Source organism: Schistocerca gregaria, chromosome 4 (assembly GCF_023897955.1).
Source record: "Schistocerca gregaria isolate iqSchGreg1 chromosome 4, iqSchGreg1.2, whole genome shotgun sequence".
Taxonomy (NCBI): Eukaryota; Metazoa; Arthropoda; class Insecta; order Orthoptera; family Acrididae; genus Schistocerca; species Schistocerca gregaria.
In genome coordinates, this window is record NC_064923.1 from 427730620 (window position 1) to 427752558 (window position 21939).

A 21939-nucleotide genomic window follows, 5' to 3' on the forward strand; every position below is an offset into this window, starting at 1 on the left:
ACGCATACGACCATCATTGGCACCAAGGCAGAAGCGCCTCTCATCGTTGAAGACGACACGTCTCCATTCGTCCCTCCATTCACGCCTGTCGCGACACCACTGGAGGCGGGCTGCACGATGTTGGGGCGTGAGCGGAAGACGGCCTAACGGTGTGCGGGACCGTAGCGCAGCTTCATGGAGACGGCTGCGAATGGTCCTCGCTGATACCCCAGGAGCAACAGTGTCCCTAATTTGCTGGGAAGTGGCGGTGCGGTCCCCTACGGCACTGCGTAGGATCCTACGGTCTTGGCGTGCATCCGTGCGTCGCTGCGGTCCGGTCCCAGGTCGACGGGCACGTGCACCTTCCGCCGACCACTGGCGACAACATCGATGTACTGTGGAGACCTCACGCCCCTCGTGTTGAGCAATTCGGCGGTACGCCCACCCGGCCTCCCGCATGCCCACTATACGCCCTCGCTCAAAGTCCGTCAACTGCACATACGGTTCACGTCCACGCTGTCGCGGCATGCTACCAGTGTTAAAGACTGCGATGGAGCTCCGTATGCCACGGCAAACTGGCTGACACTGACGGCGGCGGTGCACAAATGCTGCGCAGCTAGCGCCATTCGACGGCCAACACCGCGGTTCCTGGTGTGTCCGCTGTGCCGTACGTGTGATCATTGCTTGTACAGCCCTCTCGCAGTGTTCGGAGCAAGTATGGTGGGTCTGACACACCGGTGTCAATGTGTTCTTTTTTCCATTTCCAGGAGTGTATTATTCAAATTGTATTATTTTGCTTTTTTGTATTAGATTTTAGTCCTTTATAATTGTTTGATGATGATGCACGGTGAGCCGTGATAAAAATTGCTGTTCTGAAAAGCGCGCCGCAGCGCGAAGTGTGAAGCAGTCACCCTCCGTTTCTGGCGGTGGCGCCGCTGTGGCAATCGCAGCTTTGGTGTCTCCTCTGGTGGGAAAGAGGAAAGGTTGCCTGGTCACGTGCATTTAAGGGGCGGTATGAGCTCGCCAGTAGGTCAGTCTGGGTCAGTCTCTCGTCCCTAGCTTGCTAGTCTGTCTCTCGTCTGCATTTGTTAGGCAGTTAATGTCTGTCTGTCGTTCGGAGTGCTAGTATGTCTGTCGTTCGTATCAACCTTTAAAGCCGCCAGTAAGAGAACTCAGCGAGTGGTCGCCCGGGCGGGGCTTCGTTCCTGCATATGAGTCTGTGCGTTAGGCCGCCAGTCTGCTCCAGTTTGCTCCGGCAATGGTCATTGACGGTTGCATCTATTGATTGGTGGGTCGCGCAATAAGACACAAAATGACTCGTCCGTCTTGAGCGTCGGCGCAGGTGAGGTCGCCACATGAGTCCAGTGGGCCGCGGCGTATAGCGAGGGGTCGTGACTTCGCGGTCAACACGAGAGCAACGAGAGTCAACCCACGACATCAGTCTGGCCGGTGCGAGCTACGACGCCGTGAGACGGAAGATCGGCGCGCCTTCCTGCGTTTGTTGAAGCGGCTGGCAGCGGACGGCTCGGGAGAGTGATTTGGGGATGCTGCGCCAGGTCTTCTCGAGAAATCGCAGTTTATTAGAAGTTAAGTGATTGGTGATATATTGTTTGATTTACTCTTGTTAAATTCTACATGTTTTCTTGGTGTGGCCACCAGCCGTTTTGCTTTGGGGTCGTCCCACCATTCTTCTCCGTTTGCCCACCAGCGGGAAGGTGGTTGTTTATAAATTGGTTGGTCCATTTTTCCCTTGTGGAGTAGGGGCGGGTTAGAGCAACCTGCGGTTCAGGTTGTTCGGTAATCTCCCTATCAATCTACCGTACTTTAGTAGCTGCCTCTCTCATGTTTGTAGGATTTGGTGTGTTAACGAATTTATTGCTTGGATTGTAACGGCCTAAGACGTGAAGTATGTTTCGATCTTTGGAATATTTGATATTATTGTCTATGATCTTGAGAGGCCGTATCTTTGTACTGTAGAGCATTTTAATTATTGTTTGGCTAACCTTGTAGAATTTTATATAAGATTGCATTACATGGGCTTTTATTTAAATGATCATTTTAGTATATGAAGTTGCCATCGATTCACCGTAAGACTTTTCTTAGAAATTAAAATCAAGTTGTACCTTCGGTGGCAAGGTTAATATTTTAACTGTTAGTGTTTTGTACCATTTCCATCCCTCCTACAGGGGGTGCATAGTTTGTGTGCTTGTGTAAATTGTTTAAACTCTTAGTTTAAAGTTATCTGGTATGTTGCAGATTTGCACCAGTGTAGTCTTTCAGAGGGTGTTGTGAGCAGTCGTAACTACGGCATTGTCAAAAGGGAGCGGCAAGGTTCTCTGCTAGGAAGCTCATACAGTCAAAACTTGTTTCTTTCTGCCTCTGAACAAATTGTAAATATCATATTTAGATTGTAGTTTCTGATTATAATTTTAAATCTATTTCTTTTAAAAAATGCTTTTAGGCACTATTCAAGTGAATAAAATTCCCATTTGTTAAAAGGAATTTGGTTATGATTTCATCAGTTACTCCTTGGCAACTACTTCCATGCTTACATGGTGTGATTACATGTGTTAATGCTCTTGATGAATCTCTAGTAAATAAACTAAATTCTTAAGAATATCCTTTGAAGATAAAACACGGACCACACGACTAATGTAGAGGCTCCAGCGTTGGAAAAGGTGAATTCGAAGATTGTCGTAAGTGTTCCAGAAAAGAACAATGGGGTTTTAAAGGACATCCAAAACATGACGCAGTTGTGACCAATTCGAAAGTATTCCTCACCCGTTTGGAAACTCTATCAAGTTGGTATCAGGAGCCATGGAACGAATTCAGAGATAATTTGATAAGATAGCGAAGACCATACGAAAAGTTAACAGTAGCGCTTGAGAGGGTATAAGCGTAAATTTGGCAAGAATTGCAATTGTGTTGTCTCGAAATTCTGTAGCTAAATTTGTCTGCTTCCTGAGGACGGCCTCTGCAACGAGGCCATAAGATGGAATATGTTAGTGTTTTAGATGCTCAGGGGCTTCAGAATATATGTTAAGCATGTTGTCTTATGCTAACACCACTGCGCAACAGCAGTGCATAGTCAGAGGAGAGTAAATGTGCCACGTCTCGTACTAACATAGTTCTGCTACGGTACAACCGATGCCTCACAGTGTGCGACTGGAGTGGATAGGCAACTAGAAATGAGCTCCGAAGTTGAATTACGTTGCGCATTAGTACTAATATGGGTAAAAGTCTTAACTGCACGCGGATTCACCATGACGTTCTGGTGACATATGGACCAGATTCAATGTCGCATCCAGCTGTAGTGGAGTGGTGCAAATAATTTTGACCAAGGCCGCACAGACGTTGGTGATGCTCATCCAGAACTTGTATCACGCAATTTACAACTTTCTGGAAAGTTAAAAGAACGTCTTTTGGAAGAGAAATTTTCCAGCAATGTGGTCTTCAAACAGCAGTTCTTGAATAGTTCCGCAAACAAGGTAAAGATTTCTACTGTCAAAGAAAAGAAACATTGGTAGAACGTACCAATTGTTGTTTGCAGGGCGACTATTTTCAAAAATAGTGTCATGTACGTAAGCCACTTTGAAATGTAGTGCAGCATTCAGTAAGAGTTACTTAGCGTACTATAGTATTGTGTAACTTACTTTTCGAAGTCCGCTCGTGTTTTAGAAAATAATGCTTCAGTGCATCCAGATGGGCTTTAATGATGAATGGAATAATGCTTGCACACTAAGATTTTCCTGTCGTTTTCATTACTCCCACTGAAAAAAAAACGCAACACTAAGAAAAAGTTTTGCGACATAAATGAAAGCTGGCTGAAGTGTTTCTACATCTGAAAGATGATGTCTGTTCAAATTTCATGATAGCGGCATAAGAATACAGCTAATAGCGCCACTATGAGGATGGAAATCACGTTTGCTTTCAGTACTTGGTGCAACGGGCGTGAGCATTAGTTGCTTTTGAGAATGGACGTTGTGAGTTGCCGTTAATCAAGAATACCTTTAAGATGACAAAGATATCATTATCAGTAACTCCCTGAACGAAGTTTTGCAATAGGGATGTAGGATGTTCCTTCTGCGATAATGTGGAAAAACGTGGCACGAATGTAGCAACTGTACATGGCTGCTGACAACTGTGGTCACAGGAATGTCCTGGAGCAATGAGACAGAGACCGAGAAGGACACGTGGCACTACCGAGAGTGATGACCGGCGTGTTAGGGATATGGCTCTGGCGGATCGCACTGAATCTGCAGCAGCAATCTGAAGATCAGCTGGCACTACAGCGGCACAACGATATTTTACAAATCAGTTACTTCAAGAACAGCTCGGAGCACGACCCCTCTTAGAGTGCTTTCCACTGAAAATCCAAACCACACCCATTTGCGTCTGCAGTGGTGTTCAATAATGGTTCAAATGGCTCTACGCATTATGGGACACTACATGTGGTATCATCAGTGGCCTAGACTTAGAACTACTTAAACCTAAGGACATCACACACACCCATGCCCGAGGCAGGATTCGAACTGGCGACCGTAGCAGCCGCGTGGTTCCGGACTGAAGTGCCTAGTATCGCTTGATGATGCAGTGGTATCAAGTGAGAGCGCATTGGAGGGCAGGGTCTGCTGTGCTTTTCTGATGAAAACTGTTTCTGTCTCGGTGCTAAGCATGGTCATATACACTCCTGGAAATTGAAATAAGAACACCGTGAATTCATTGTCCCAGGAAGGGGAAACTTTATTGACACATTCCTGGGGTCAGATACATCACATGAGCACACTGACAGAACCACAGGCACACAGACACAGGCAACAGAGCATGCACAATGTCGGCACTAGTACAGTGTATATCCACCTTTCGCAGCAATGCAGGCTGCTATTCTCCCATGGAGACGATCGTAGAGATGCTGGATGTAGTCCTGTGGAACGTCTTGCCATGCCGTTTCCACCTGGCGCCTCAGTTGGACCAGCGTTCGTGCTGGACGTGCAGACAGCGTGAGACGACGCTTCATCCAGTCCCAAACATGCTGAATTGGGGGACAGATCCGGAGATCTTGCTGGTCAAGGTAGTTGACTTACACCTTCTAGAGCACGTTGGGTGGCACGGGATACATGCGGACGTGCATTGTCCTGTTGGAACAGCAAGTTCCCTTGCCGGTCTAGGAATGGTAGAACGATGGGTTCGATGACGGTTTGGATGTACCGTGCACTATTCAGTGTCCCCTCGACGATCACCAGAGGTGTACGGCCAGTGTAGGAGATCGCTCCCCACACCATGATGCCGGGTGTTGGCCCTGTGTGCCTCGGTCGTATGCAGTCCTGATTGTGGCGCTCACCTGCACGGCACCAAACACGCATACGACCATCATTGGCACCAAGGCAGAAGCAACTCTCATCGCTGAAGACGACACGTCTCCATTCGTCCCTCCATTCACGCCTGTCGCGACACCACTGGAGGCGGGCTGCACGATGTTGGGGCGTGAGCGGAAGACGGCCTAACGGTGTGCGGGACCGTAGCCCAGCTTCATGGAGACGGTTGCGAATGGTCATCGCCGATACCCCAGGAGCAACAGTGACCCTAATTTGCTGGGAAGTGGCGGTGCGGTCCCCTGCGGCACTGTGTAGGATCCTACGGTCTTGGCGTGCATCCGTGCGTCGCTGCGGTCCGGTACCAGGTCGACGGGCACGTGCACCTTCCGCCGACCACTGGCGACAACATCGATGTACTGTGGAGACCTCACGCCCAAGTGTTGAGCAATTCGGCGGTACGTACACCCGGCCTCCCGCATGCCCACTATACGCCCTCGCTCAAAGTCCGTCAACTGCACATACGGTTCACGTCCACGCTGTCGCGGCATGCTACCAGTGTTAAAGACTGCGATGGAGCTCCGTATGCCACGGCAAACTGGCTGACACTGACGGCGGCGGTGCACAAATGCTGCGCAGCTAGCGCCATTCGACGGCCAACACCGCGGTTCGTGGTGTGTCCGCTGTGCCGTGCGTGTGATCATTGTTTGTACAGGCCTCGCGCAGTGTCCGGAGCAAGTATGGTGGGTCTGACACACCGGTGTCAATGTGTTCTTTTTTTCCATTTCCAGGAGTGTATATTGGTTAGAAAGGCGCCAGTTGAGGGCTTGCTACCAACCTATCTGTGTGCTAACACTTGAAGTTATCTTCTGGGGGTGCGATTTCGTATGACTGTCGTGGTTGTCCCGCGCACCTGTCAGTCTGGGGATCCGACCCATTGTGCTGCCATTCATAAACAGCATACTGTACAGTTCCGACGTGTTGCCTTCGCATGCTCGATCACTGGATCTTTCTTCAGCCGAGTCCACGTGCCGTATAATCGGACGGCGTCTCCAGCATCATCCACAAGCAGCATTACTGGTCCCTCTGTTCGACATCTTGGAGGTTACACCTGTTATTAAGCACTCCGTCTTCAGGCCACAAGTGGTCCATCGGGACCATCCGACCGCCGTATCATCCTCAACTTAGGATGCGGATAGGAGGGTCGTGTAGTCATCACACCGTTCTCCCGGTCGTTATGATAGCTTTCTGTGACCAGAGCCGCTACTATTCGGTCAAGTAGCTCCTCAATTGGCATCACGAGGCTGAGCGCACCCCGGAAAATGGCAACAGCGCATGGCGGCCCGGACGGTCACCCATCGCTGTGCCGGCCATGCCCAACAGCACTTCACTTCGGTGATGTGACGGGAACCGGTGTATCCACTGCGGCAAGGCCGTTGCCACGCCAGTTATTAATGTACCAGTATTTCACATTTGTAATGACCTATTTCGTGCTTACAATAACTTGTAACATTGCAATGTTAATCAGTTAAATAGGTTACCTAGACAAACGTATTCCTGTATTTTCATTACTCTACATCAAAATTCTATGGCGTTGTGATTTTTTTTCCGTCAGTATATACTGAGGAATTGGAGAGGTAACAAAAGATTGCTCACGACTCACAGTAAGACCTCGCACGACGCTTACGGCCTGCACTGTCCAAGACGCTGCAGTTTTACTTTCGACGCGAGGCGTGTGTCGGCAGCTGGCAAAAAGCAGCGGCCGGATTCCGCAGCGTCACGTGCGGTCGCAGCAGGCAGTGGTCACGGCAGACGCGACCGCCGACCGCCGACCGCCCCCCGGCTGGAGCCCGAGACGTCGAAGGGAGGAGCAGACATATTGGGGAGCGGCCGTGACGGCCAGGGAATGCGGCGCTGCCCGCGGCTGTGGCGGCAGCCGCGGGGCACGGGGGGCCAGGAATGCCGGCTGCGCGGCACGAGCGCCCAAAGGCGCCGGGAATTCTACTGCTTCGCGAATCCCCTGGGAGGCGTGCCTCGCCCCTCCCCGCCCCACTATAAGACGTCGCCTCTCCAGACGACCGACCGTTCGCTGTGGCCTGTGACGCTGCAGTACCTGCAACCACGCTGGAAACCAAACTCGTAGACGGAGCGGCTTACGTCAAGACAGGCGATACATTACTATGTGAATACTGATCTCAGCGGATATACACGAAGATATAATTACCTTGCTGAGAAAAGTCCACACCTTCTGATGAAAAGTATCCGGACACCCATAAGTACATCTCGCAGGGAGGTAATAAATCTACAGATGGCGGTAATATCGCGTACACAACGTATAAAAGGGTACTGAATTGGCGAAGCTGTCATACTCAGGGCATTCTTCTGAAATTGTTTCCAACATGATTACGGCCGCTCCACGTCGCTTTGAGGTTACATTTAGCAACTGTATAAGTGACAGTAAGGAATGGCAGACAAATAAAGCAGTTGCTGAAGCCATTGAAATGTGTAGTGCCAGTACATAGGAGGTCGTGTCACGTTATGGAGTTGGTTTCTGTAGTAATTGTGTAGTCCCCCTATTGTGCCCGACCAAGCGCTAAATGCGGAGGGATGTGAACACATTTTTGAGCACTGTACACTGCGTAAAATAGAGGAACATTTCAGAGACGATGAATGTTTGATCAACATGACAAAGCACCATGTCATAAAGCAGCGTTTGTGTGTCACTAGTATTTGGACGATAATAATCCTGAAATAGATAGGCATTCCCTGTGTCCAGATCTAAACCCAATGGAATGGAATGGGAAGACGTAGAAAGTAAGCTTCACGCTATACCGTCTAACGCCACTACCGTCTCTGGTTTCGGATTCTGAGGAAGAGTGCGCTCCCCTCACGCATCTCATGGCAAGTCTAACATCGAGGGTTGAAGGCATCACAAAGGAGCAGAGTGGATACATTCTCTATTATACTGAGGCGATAAAAGTCACGTACTTCCTAGCATCGTGTCAGACCTCCTGTTGTCCGGTGTAGAGCAGCATCTCGACGTGACCTGGACTCAAAAACAGTTGGAAGTCCCCTTTAGGAGTACTAGGCCATGTTGTCTCTGTAGCAGTCCATAATTGCGAAACTCATGCAAGTGCAGGATTTGATGTACGAACTGATCGCTCGATTATGTCGCATAAGTGTCCGATGTGATTTATTTTGGCCGATCTGAGTGGTAAAATTACTCACTCGAACTGTCTAGGAAGTTCTTCGAACCAATCGCGAGCAATTGTTTCAGAGTGACGTGACTCATTGCCTTCCACAGAAATTCCATCGTTGTTTGGGAACACTAAGTCCATGTTCGGTTCAGTTGGACCAGAACCAATACATTCCATGTAAACTCTGCCCAAATCATTATGGAGTCACCATCACCTTGCACAGTGCCTTGTTGACAATTTGGGTCCATGGCTTATTGGAGGCTGCACCACATTCGAATCCTATTTGTGGAGTCTGCGCCTCATTCTAATTCTACCATAATCTCTTACCAATTGAAATTGGGCCAGCTGACCAGGCCTCGGTTTACCAGTCATGTAGTGTCCAACCGAAATCGTCACGAGGCCATGTGAGGCACTGCAGGCGATGCCATACTGTTAGCAAAGGCACTAGTCTCGGTCGTCTCTAGCCATAGTCCATTAACGCTAGATTTCGCTGCAGTGTTGACTCTGTACAAACGGCTCTTTTCTCGGTCGTTAAGTGAAGGCTGTCGGCCATTCCGTTGTCTTGGGGAGAAGTAATGCCTGAAATACGTATTGTCGGCACACTCTCGACACTGTGGATCTCTGAATACTGAAGTCCCTAACGTTTTCTGAAATGGAATGTACCATGCGTTTATCTCCAACTACCATCCCGCGTTCAAACATTGCAGTGCTTATTACTTTGAGAAGTGTAGCACGTTAAAATGATTCAGTATCATTGTAAATTAAAGTACATTTGATAAACCATCTACATTAGACACATTTGACAGTATGCAATAAGTCACTAGTAATGACGTCGTTCCACTGCCCAATGTTTCGGCAATGCTACATAGCAGACGGAAATTCTGGCCAACGGTAAACTTACCATTACAGCACCGGCGTAAGGAACGGGCAAAGTGGTTTCAAATTCTTAACATCTCTGGATACAAAAAAAAACTTCAGAATGTGGATAAGGGACTTGAGGAAGCGGTTTATTTATTTTTCTTCAAAACATTGCCTATTTTGGCAGACAATTTAACAAAAACCGCTAAAATACTCCCTTTCTCCGGCAACTGAATATTCTAGCGTCGTAGTTCTATTTTTTTAAAACTGTTTCTTAAGATACTGTCAGTAAGAGTGAACAAGCATCCATTGTTACAGCTGATATTTTTGTGGTGTGTGTGTGCCTTGTTCAAAATCGATGGTGATCATTGCCACTGAGAGCAAAGAGCGTATCATAAAATGAAAAATAACATGCTTATTGGAGGAGGGGTGCAATTATGAAGCTGGAATATAGGAGTGTTTGTATCTGCCTGTCCTCGACACTTTACATTCATCATTAATAACGTAATACTTAGGTAGTAACAAGTAGTTGTTAGTAAAACAAGTGGTTGTTTTCGTACTTTTCGATACAATAATATTTCTCAAGGTAGCCACAGTGAAATCAGTAAAACTAATTTTGAAATATATATTATCTTCATTTTTCGAAAATCGATGATGAAAAGAACCAGACACTTCTCAGAGAACTCCTGTGGTTGCATAACTTCAAATAATACTTCTGTATTTGGCTCACCATCCACTGTACAGTTAAACATTCTTACAAACAGGAAAAATGGTTTATTGCCATTTTTGGGCGTAACAGCACACCAGAGCTTCGTGTCATCTTCTTTTTAAATCGAACGCACCACTTTCAGTACCCCCTCCCCTCCCCATCACTCTCCCCTCCCCCTTCCCACTCGCCGCGCCCCAAACAGACTGACACCGAAACGTTATAAACACTTTGCCCTAATCTGACCTGTTCACTGAAGACTACCAGTTGTAACTTTCATTTAAGGATGAGTATTTATATAAACCATCTAACATCGAATTCGACTTGCAGAACGTACAGTGAAGTGCTTGATTCCTTAACCAGTTTTTTCAGTGTGGGTCGGAGGATATTCGTTAAAGCTAACAGACTGAGACATACAGGTGAGCCACAGACAATACATTCCTGTGTAAGACCACCTAAGTTCAAGTTTCACTAAAACGACACAATTATTAGATTCCAGATCTGGAGCAGAAATATCTAACGTTTGTTAAAAGAAAGAAAGGAATGAGACAACAATTTTCTCCCACATGAATCTTCATTTCCAAAGGTCTTGCATGCTCCCTACAGCTTTCTTTTTATCTTCATAGAAGAGACGAAACCAGTTTATTCATCATTCTGAAAAAGAAATGTGTGGAATATGGTATTGTTATCTGATTATAGACTTATGATGAACTGGAGTTTCCGACAGCAAAATCAATGCTTCCATAGGTAAAATGTTTTCACATCTTATCAACTACTGATGGGGCTACAATTAAATGGCCGTTGGAAGAAAAATGATTTTACTACCAAAGTATAATAATCGCAAACATAAGAAATGTTTTTGAGACGGTATAGTTTTCCTTATTAAAATAAAAAGGACCAGAGATTCACCAAATTTTAAACAAAATGACCTTAAGTTTTATTGGCCATTGCAGACCAGTAATTCTAGGTATAATGCCTGATTTCTTGTTATTATGAGTATGTAGTAATACCTCCAACTTGGAATATATTTGTACACATATTTGTGAAAAACAAGAAAGCTCCTACATTTTTTATATGATCGATTTTTACATTTTTGTATGTGAGGAACAAGCTTAAAAATATGAGATTGTATTTTTTGTCATATTTTGGTGTATATAGCGTATCCAGCATATGAAAGAATGTACTGGTGCCAGTGTGTGTATATAACTGAAAAGAAATGCTTCTTTATTTACTTTGTATTTTGTGCAGCTTGTGTCAGAATTAGAAATAATATTTTCATTACTTTTTGGTATTTACTGCGTGTTGAAAATAATAAAAATGTGTATTTTACATAATCAGTTGTCGAAGAGAATCAATAATTTTTTTATTTCAGAAAAACTTGTGAAATTGTTGTAGTTCCTAATTAATCTCCTTCAAAAAGAATCTGAATTAATGAAAATATTAATCTGCTTTTTTCACTCATTTTTAAATTTCTCTTTACTTCAGTCACTTTCGCAACAATTTTCTGTTTAAATTTATTGAATTTTGAAAACTGCATGAGGTGTGTGAAACAACAGAAGAAAGGTGATGTGCATGTGAGTTAAAGATATGGCTATACGAATCGGCAGTAGTAAATCTAAAGCTTACAGCAGTAACAACAGATGTAATCTATAAAGCAGGCGGCGTGGAAACGTCCTACTCACTAATTTTGTGCTTATCCACTGCAAATTATACTTTTTTACATTTGAAAATTAAACTCTGAAACGGGTGCTTTAGAGAACTGAATTATGGTACATTAGTAGCATTTATTGTAGAGTATAATTGATAGGTTGTTGTCTTGTAGAACAGTGAACATCCAGATGGATTCTATGATTGAAAACTAGTTGACGCCTGAAGAATTTTCGCCCGCATCTCGTGGTCGTGCGGTAGCGTTCTCGCTTCCCACACCCAGGTTCCCGGGTTCGATTCCGGGCGGGATCTGGGATTTTCTCTGCCTCGTGATGGCTGCGTGTTGTGTGATGTCCTTGGGTTAGTTAGGTTTAAGTAGTTCTAAGTTCTAGGGGACTGATGAGCAGAGACGTTAAGTCACATAGTGCTCAGAGCCATTTGAACCATTTTTTTGAAAGATTTTCAAACATTGGTAACGTTTTATACTGCGCGACGGTTCAGTATTTTCAGTCAGTCTTTCACGTAAGTCGTCAACGGCCTTGCCGCATAGGTAACGGCGGTTCGCGTCAGATCACCGAAGTTAAGCTTGGCTAGCACTTGGATGTGTTACCGACCGGTCTGTTAAGCCCTGTTGGCACTCGGGGAGCACTCAGCCCTTGTAAGGCCAATTGAGTAGCTACCTGATTGGGAAGAATCGGCTCCAGTCACGAAAACTAACAACGGCCAGGAGAGCAGTGTGGTGACCAATATGGCCTTCCGTATCCGGATCCATTGACGTCTGTCGGTATCGTTGGGTCTTCAGCGCCTCATCGGACATTGTTTAGTTTAGTTTTCACGTATATCATAATGATTATGCTTTCGGCGATGTATTTTGTACATCGCCTAATTTCGTACTATCAGTTTAAAAAGCTGAAATTTATTTTTGAATTGTTCTTTCATCGTTTTTAGTATCACATTGATAATGTGCTCGGTCTCTCTCTGTACATGTCTACTAAAATGTCAGAAACAGTGTTATTACCTGTAATACCCTTGGTTTTGTTAGGCTGACTATCCTCAGCAATCACACAAATTATATATATTAAAAAACTAAAAATCCGCCTCGATTGCGAAAAACGCACCTAGTGTTAGCCCAGGTTTCGGCGTAGATAACTACATCGTCTTCAGAACAACAATAAAACCCACAAGTGCCTAAGAATACCTTTGTCAATGATTAAAAGAACTCCATAGCTATAAATTTATAAACGAAAAAGAAAAGGAAAACACAAACAGTACATATGTACAAAGTCAAAACCACTACTTAATAGTGTACGCTCCACCTCACACCGGCCTATGTTCGGTGGGCCATGACCCGCAATAAACTGCCAACACTAGGTGCTTTTTTCGCAATAGAGGCGGGTTTTTAGTTTTGTAATATATTAACCAAAGATATCTGACGCGCTGCTATGTTGTAGGTTCTCAAATTACGTATGCTTAAACTTCACAGTACATAGCACATGCAATTTGCGACAACTGTCTGTTCACTTCTAAGAGTTCACTGAATTAGATTCCCTGTCCAAGTCAGCCCTGGACGATGATCTATAACCAAGTGGGCGAGAGCTGCTCTTCTACCTTCCGAGTAGGCTTTTGCTCCTTGTCGTCCGGTCATTGGCGGATTGTACTCGGCCAGCAATTGGGCGAGGCGAAGACGATATCTTCATCCTCAGCGCCGCCTCTGGGTCTGGTGAAACTCGGGCAAGTGGCGAATCTCCGTGGTACTGGCACCAGCTCGCATCTTTGCGCCTTGACGCTTTGTCCCTGGCTGAGTCTTGTTCGGACGACAACCTCAGCCGCTGCTGTTGTGTCAGAGGATGTCTCGAGTAACAGGCCATATGCTGGCTGACGGCGGTGTCAGCGGCTGCTACAGTGAAGGCGGAAGACGGGTCGTGACAGTTCCAGTGATGCAGCGCCGGGAGTGGTCCTCAGCACCATCTCACGATCATGCAAAGGCAACTGGATCTCGGATGTGCCAAGAAGTCGGAGCCTCGAGGCCCGGTTCCATTGTCAGCGACAGCACCTGACACAGGTTGGGCATCATAGCATACCCCAGCTGTCAGGAAGGTGACTGGCAGGTCTCGGGGGGTGGATGGGTGGGGGGGGCTATAAATACTGCTGTCTGGAGGTGAACAGGCAGAAGTTGTATCTCCACCACAATCCCCCCTGTAATAGGACTCTATTGTTAGTGAAAACGTTCTGAAGGGTGGACAGTGCTGTGGACCGCGTTCGTTGAACAGTAATAGCAGTTGGGCGCGGAAGCCCAACGAAGGGTGCTTCGGTCAGCGTAGGTCTTTGACTGCGATGCTCAGTGCCTGGATCTTGGCACTCGGAATGCCGGCACTGCTTCTTTCATCACAGCAGAAATGAGCTTGTTATTATAACTCATCGTGCACGATTTTCATTAACGAATATTTATTGTAATTCGCGAGTTTAGGGATACGACAGTGTCTGTTGTGACTGCATGTGTTTATACCAAGCAGCCTCCCTCAAAAGAATTTGTATATTCAGCGGAGACGTGGAGAGAGAGCAAACACAGGTTTTATATCTGTCGCATTAGTTCTATTTACTTCGAGAAATTATTAACAATGAAATAAGAATTATCGGAACTATTTGCAATAAAAACGGAAGTGGGACAGGGGTGGGCTCTCACCGTTGCTGTTCAATTGTGCGCTTGAAAGAGTAGTCAGAGAATGGAACACAAATATTAAGAGTTGTATAAGACTGGGTTGCAAGATGCAGAACCTAAAGTGAATTGCATTGCTCTTCCAGACGATATGGTCCTGTTTGCTCAGACAATGGAAGAAGCACGGGACCAAATCCTTGAACTAAAGAACCAAGCAGCTAAACTAAGATGTTGACAAACATCAAGCACTCATGTAAATACCTCAATGTTCAAGAATAAAAGATTGAAATAATAAAAGAATTCAAATATCTCGGAGAATGGATTAGTTGGAATGATGGGGAATGCAAAGCAATGGAATCCAGAAAGAATAAACTTGAATTGGCCTTCCAACTAACAAAAAATACATACAACAAAAAATCCCTTTCATGGGGGTCCAAAATTACACATTACAAGACAGTGATTAAGACAGAAGCACTGTATGCAGCAGACACACTAAACACGAATTTCAAAGGCCGAATGGAGAAACTTGAGCTAAAGGAAAGAAAAATTTTTAGAAAAATCATAGGACCAAAATTTCAAGACAATATGATTATATTCATCAAAAATGAAACTCTCTACAAGAAAATTGAAAAGCTTTCAGATACTATGTGAAAAAGGAGGATAAATTTTTGGTCATCTTCTCAGAATGAATTCCAACAGATTAACCAAACAAATCTTTGACTTTTTCTGTAACCGCAAAACGAAACCCAGCTGGGCTAAAGAAACTGAGAAAGACGTAGTAGAAGTAAAGATTTCAGAAAATTCACTTATCAATCGAACAGCTAAATTAATTACTAAAGATGGAAACATGAGGTTCCAAGACAGCTCTACACAAAAGAGAGGAAAAGATCTGAAAGAATGAAAAAATACTGGGCCCTAAGAAAAAAACAACACACAAAGAAACGATTGATCCAGCGTACCCCAAAGAGGGTGAAACGAAAGAAGAAGAAGAACACGAAGAAGAAGAAGAGGAAGAAGAAGAAGAGGAAGAAGAAGAAGAAGAAGAAGAAGAAGAAGAAGTTCTTTATTCGGAACCTTAAACATGGGTGCGAAACAGCAACTGTGTAAATCGGTAGAGTTTGAAAATTCAGCCAATTAGTTGCCAAAGCAATGTTTATTAGACCTTCACCTAGGTTTCGGTATTTCTGAAAATACCGAAATTTCTAGGTTTCTTCAGAAGGAGTGGGTCTTGTTACATACATAATGATACATTGGATTAGATGAAGCCGAGCGGTTCTTGTCGTATATAAAATTGACAGAACACGAATTATCCAAAGCCATGGCTCCATATAGCAGCCACATTACATATATCGTACTTTAGAATGGTGGATGCTACGTGGTAAATGCCCACAGGTAGAGGCCCAAATCAACATAGAATTGTAATAGTAGTCATAGAATAAAATATTTGTATAAGACATGTTGTTTCCTGGCTCTAGATAGCAGCTACATTATACACATCGTACTTTAAAATGGATGCCACCTGGTAAAACCCACAGGTAGAGGCTCTTATCAACATATAATTGTAACAGTAGTCACAGGATAAAATATTTGCATAAGACATGTTGTTTCCGCATTTACCATACATATATTGGAACGAAACGAATGACACTCTAATCCCTTATACACGTGTCGGTTCTTATGTACCCGAATCGGATTCGCGCTACGATGCATGAATGCCACTGTAACGGCCTCACACAGCAACTTCTTGATTACTTCTTATAAAATAATATCCCGATTGGTGGAACGATGTCATTCCTTAAATTTATTGAGACTTTGAGTCATACGAAGTATACGGTGGTCCTCTAAACTATAAAGTGTTGCCGCATATGTCTTCTGCTATCAGGCTGACGTAAACATTGTACACTTACGTTATGATGATAGTTTGAGGAAAGTAACTGTCGTCTTTTACTGTTACGAATTGTTTTTGTGTATAGAGCAATTGTTTCTAGAAATCAACTTTTCACTAAGCAATAAATCGGTCACTTACCAAAGCGACGGTTTTATTTGTCGGAATCTAAAACCATTTAAAAATAACTATATACTATTGTACTATAGCTTATGGGTTATCACTATGTCATTTAAAATAGATTATGAACAGTACTTGCCTTCTAATATTTTTGATACAGTACGTACTCTAAAATAATTAAATTTTCGTAGAGTCTGTAAATTTAGATAGTCCTCTCATTATAGCAGAAGTTCCTGCATAGCATATTTATTCATATTATCAATGACAAGCTTAGCGTAAGGTCTTCGCTCCTCCTTTAGTGGGAGGCGTACTCTTATACCCTGTCTCTTGAGTATCAGTCGCCCTCTTCAGAATTCGTCGTCAGTCCCCTTCCCGTCATCGCGAATAAATATTTAATGATTTTAGAAGCCCCCGTCTTGCTCCAAGGGCACACGTTTTCGAATTTGGTACGATCATGTTATATCTTATAACTGTAAGATCACAACACACACATCTTGCAAGCAGAGCGCTGCAGTACATAGCTTCGTAATCAGATTATTCTGTGCTACCTCTGAACGTATCGGGCTTTGAAAAATAAGAAAACTGTCAGTAAAAAATTGTCACCTCGTCCCTCTCGCTACGGTGCCTGTATTTTAGCAATGCCATACACCAAGACGACCATGTTACAGGCTGTATATCCACTGTTTGTCGTGCGATGATATGTGGTATCGTGATGTTGAGGTTCTTCAATTATTTTCTAATTGTCCACAAATATACAGTGGTCTCAGCTACAATGAAGTATTCACAACAACCCATAGTAAGAGTTTTTGGCGCGAGTTAATTTAATACGTTCGATGGGCTGGAAAAGCTAAACAATAGTTACAGCATTAACGTAATTTCAAAATGAGGAGTGAGTAAAAGTAAGTTAGGTGTTCCGCCATCTTCCCGTCTCTCTTTTTAAGTATTTAGAAGTGTTTCCTGTACTCTGAAACCTGCTCAACTATTGTCTACAATGTTTCTCCTAGTAATAAGAACATTTTATTGATAAAAAAACCGTCTGTAGCTCCTTTTCGTTTGTTCCTAACAACAACACGCATTTAATGCTGAAAGCTCCACCATTCGGTTCGACAAACTTATCTGAGATCCGACATTGTTTGAGGAGTCAGTCTCACCTGTATTATACAAAATTAAGATTTCACGTTGAGTTTCCCCTGCATTTCCATTATTTTGTGACTGTTTGTCTATGGTAAATGAAACAATGTAAAGGAAATTAAATAGGGAAATCTATCTGATTAAAATAGAGATGCGATTCCGTCATCAGTAAATGAAGGAGAACCTCAGTGTAATTTCTAAATCCCCTAGCGATGGCGCTTTCTCTTTTTAGCACGAAAAGGTCATTAATGAACCGAAATCGAATCTGTCAACTAATTGTTAGTAATATAATGAACAACTTTCAGCGTGTCTGTTCACCAGTAGAGAAGCAAAAATTAATTCGTACAAGCAATATTGCCAAAGGATGTATGCTATTTAATATCCTTTTTATAATTCCAAAGACAAACAATACATGCTTTGGCATTGTAGAAAAATCACCAATGAAATTAGTAATTATTTTCTAAATATCATGGCCAAATTTTGTGGAATAATTTAAATAAAAGTCGGGGGTAATCTGGATATACTGCATTGCTGCTTTCTCAAGTATTTACTGTGGTAGAATTAACTATCAGTTATTTATTTGTTAGAACTTGGTTTTATCCCAATACAAAATAACTTTGTCATTTATGACGATCAAAATCACATTTCACGCAGATATTTAGCTCTACAATGAAAGTCTCGTGGCAAATGCAGTTCTGAGCCGGACTGTAATTCTGATTCCGACCTCCTGCTTATCGGATGCAGCCGGCGTAACTTTGTGCCACGTTTGTAGTCCGGAAGAAAAAAAATCAAATTCCGGGGAGAGCTTCTTTTACTGTTGTGATTAAATATCAAGCGCTGAAGAGATTTCACTTGCCCGAACATCAAATGTCTTACACAAATGGCATCTTGAAATTATTTACTCCGGCTTCCAAATTAGTTAGCACAACGTCTGAGCCTCCTTAATTAAATACAATTGATGCGCTGCTTCATCTTCAATCTAATATTTTTTTTATTCTTCGCTGCACAGGAAGTCGCTCCATCAAATTTAGGTGATATTAGTAAAAACAAGATGGATCGGACAACTCATTCGCGTTTAAGACGGATGACCGTATGCATGCGAGCTAAACAGACTGCCGAAAGGGAAATCAAATTAGGACTGCTCTTGAAAATCGATATTAGACCATTGAGAGGAAAAGCCTAGAATGTAATTTAAGTCAGCATTAAGTAAAATGCTGAAGGAACGGACGACGAGGCGGTGAAACTGGCATAATACGGGAAAAACACTAGGAAACTATTAGAGGTCAGGGGATTTGGAGTCTCGCATGATTCATTATCATTTATTACACGAAAGAATCAAAACTCAGAGACACTAAATGTATGGCTGCAGAGTGTTCAAAAGAGGAAGCGGCTAGGTCTGGTTTTGGACCAAGTAATCCATTGCAGGGGCCAACGGTGACTAAGTATTTGGCTGGCTAATGGAACTTAGCGGGATTAAACAATACTTGGCATTCGAACGATCAGCATGTGAGAAATTCCGTGCGAGTCAAAATCAGTCATTTTTGGAGATGGAACGGCCACCACAGAGTTACGTGGGGCATTAGCCAGAACACATTACGTTGTACCGTAGTTACAGGAGGTTCATACCATCGCATACCTCATAATGACTGAAATGGGAAACAGACGTGTTCTAGTACGTATGTGGTTGGTGAGAAGTGACAGAGTGAAGTTGGATTAACTGATAATCACCTTACTCGTACTTGCACCTAAAACCGTAGATATAGGAGTACTTATCTAACTGTGATTACGTGTTAAGGTGGCATCACAAATCGGTCACTTGAATCCGCTGAATAAACTACCGACAGCAGAAATGCATTTCATTTACAATCGCAGCTTGAAACCCAGCCTTTCTAACGTTGTTTGATAGAATTTCCACATGAAGTCCGGTGGCGATACTCTGCTGTTACAAGATACGGGCAATGAAGGTGGTGGTAGTACGTGAGCTGGAGTAGCAAAGACCAACAGCACCTCACTTATAAATGTAATAACAAAGACACGAAGCCACGAGATACATTGCACCGTTAACAGCCACCATCAAAAGCAATATGGAGGATACCGCCAAACAACAACGGTTTTCAGAGTACTTGTATACGCAGAATTTGATTTCATTCGTCTACGCTTCCAGTACAGAAAGTGTTTTCAAATGTCACTCGCGTTTCCTGAATGTTTGAGACAGTTACTTGCGGTCAGAAGACCCGGGCTCTAATGTGCCACAGATTTTCATTGATCAAAAGATATTAATTACAGTACTTTTGAACTGATTTCACTGATATCTTTTAATACTATTGCATCCCATTGTTTTCCTCCGCATTTTATCCGTTCGTTGGAGATAGATAAGATTTTAATATCACAGCGATAGAGAGGGGGACCTTGAACATCTGGAATCCCTCGACGCCCATTTTTTCGCACTCACACTTTCTAAGCGCTTTCCTGTACTTTTCGCTACTTTACTACTGACTTAAGTAAATGTGCCATCTATGTCGCACTTAGTGAGACGAAAGTCGAAGTGGGAAAAAATTTGTGAAGTGACTAGCTGTTAGGCAGTTGACAGTTATCATGTTTAATTGCCCGATTTAAATTAGGTGCTCGAAAAATAGGATGTTCTTAATTAATTCTTCCTCATTAAGGGACTCGCCATACACTTTCCATTCATTCCTCTAAGAAATCTATTTTTAAATAGATCAGCTAGCCGTTGCGGCCGAGTGGTTCTAGGCGCTTCAGTCTGGAACCTCGCGACCGCTAAGGTCGTTGGTTCGATTCCTGCCTCGGGCATGGATGTGTGTGATGTCCTTCGGTTAGTTAGGTTTAAGTAGTTCTAAATTCTAGGGGACTGATGACCTCAGATGTTAAGTCCCAAAGTGCTCAGAGCCATTTGAACCATTTTAAAGAGATCAGCAGCAGCTCTCCACATACCTTTACACACATCCTTTCAAATAATATTGTCCCCTAGACTTGCTTACTCAACCTATGTTGTTTATAAGTTCAAGGGTTCCAACTATCTCTCTTAAAATTGTTTTCAAATCCTGTATACACCATCCATTTGAAAACTATCACGTAACCCTCAGCTTTTCTCTCTAGTGTTGCAAACTATCTTCATATTATGATCTGAGTGAAAAATCGAAACTTTACTCACTTGCTCCTGTGTTCCATGGAAGATACCTCTGTATGGAGTTCAATTTATTTACGCACGTCTGCATTACATGTAATGAATGTTATTATGTATTTCATAAATTCTTTCTATTGGTTTTCTTTTGAAATAAAATATTTCAAAATTGTTGACTTCATTTTGTCACCAAGTAAATGTAGGAATCCACCATTAAAAGTAGGAAAGGATCTGTTGATGTCAGCTGCACTGAGAATTTATGTGGAATCAGCAGTAGCGGACTGGGATTCGAACCCGGGATCTTCTGCTTACATTTTTTGGTCTCATTTTGTTTGTTGTAGTTGTAATACTTCATCGGGACGTCCTGTGACACCCGTTCAGGTTAATCTTTAATCTGTTCACTCCTTTCTTTTTGTTACCGAGGCAAGCTAACACGCTAACCAAACACGCTGATCTACCACGCCTGTGGTTATTGGACGATAACGTTGACCACTGCAACACCCAGGCACAGTGTCAATTGTAATTTCGCGATCTGTCTCGGCACGGCTCTCGGCCAACTCACATTCCCACCTCGCGCCACCTAACCGCAGTCCTCATCCATGCCCTCCATGCTTGCTACTCTGAGGTTCCAGCAGGAGGTCAAACATAATTGTGCATTGGCCCTGAAACTGATGGATTCATTGTCCAGCGAGGCACCTTGAGTGAGGACGTACAGATAAGTCCGACCTTCTTTGAATGGGGGGGGGGGGGTGCTGGTAGGTGGGTCCAGGTGGGAATGAGGATAGTCCGAAAGGCGTGGCGAGATAGACCAGGCAATGGTAACTGACAATGTAGCCATGTGTCGTGGTGGTTAACGCATCTGTAAGTAGAAGATCCAGTGTTCAAATCCCAGTCCGGCAGACACTGCTGATTTCGCGAAAAGTCCCGATCCAGCTATCAACAGTTTCTTCCCTTCCCTTGCCTTTCTCTCAAATCCACCTTCAATTTGCGTAATTCGTATCACAACTGTGGATTCTGCGTGGTCTCCTTCTTTCGGACTTGTTCGAAAGAACAGAACACTAGCTCAAAAAATTATTATCCTTTTCGAATTTGTAGCCACTCAGAAAAATGGTGTGATCGTTATGTTGCAGGGCAGGCGCATCATGTACTACGCAGTGCCACACGATCGTCACTACCCGGTGACGGTGATCGTCGTCATCGTCCTGGTGGTCGTGTTCGTCTTCTCCATCCTGATTGCCGTCAGGACACTCTATATGTGATGGAGACACTACCATACTGAACTCAGGCTAATTGGCTTGGCATCGTA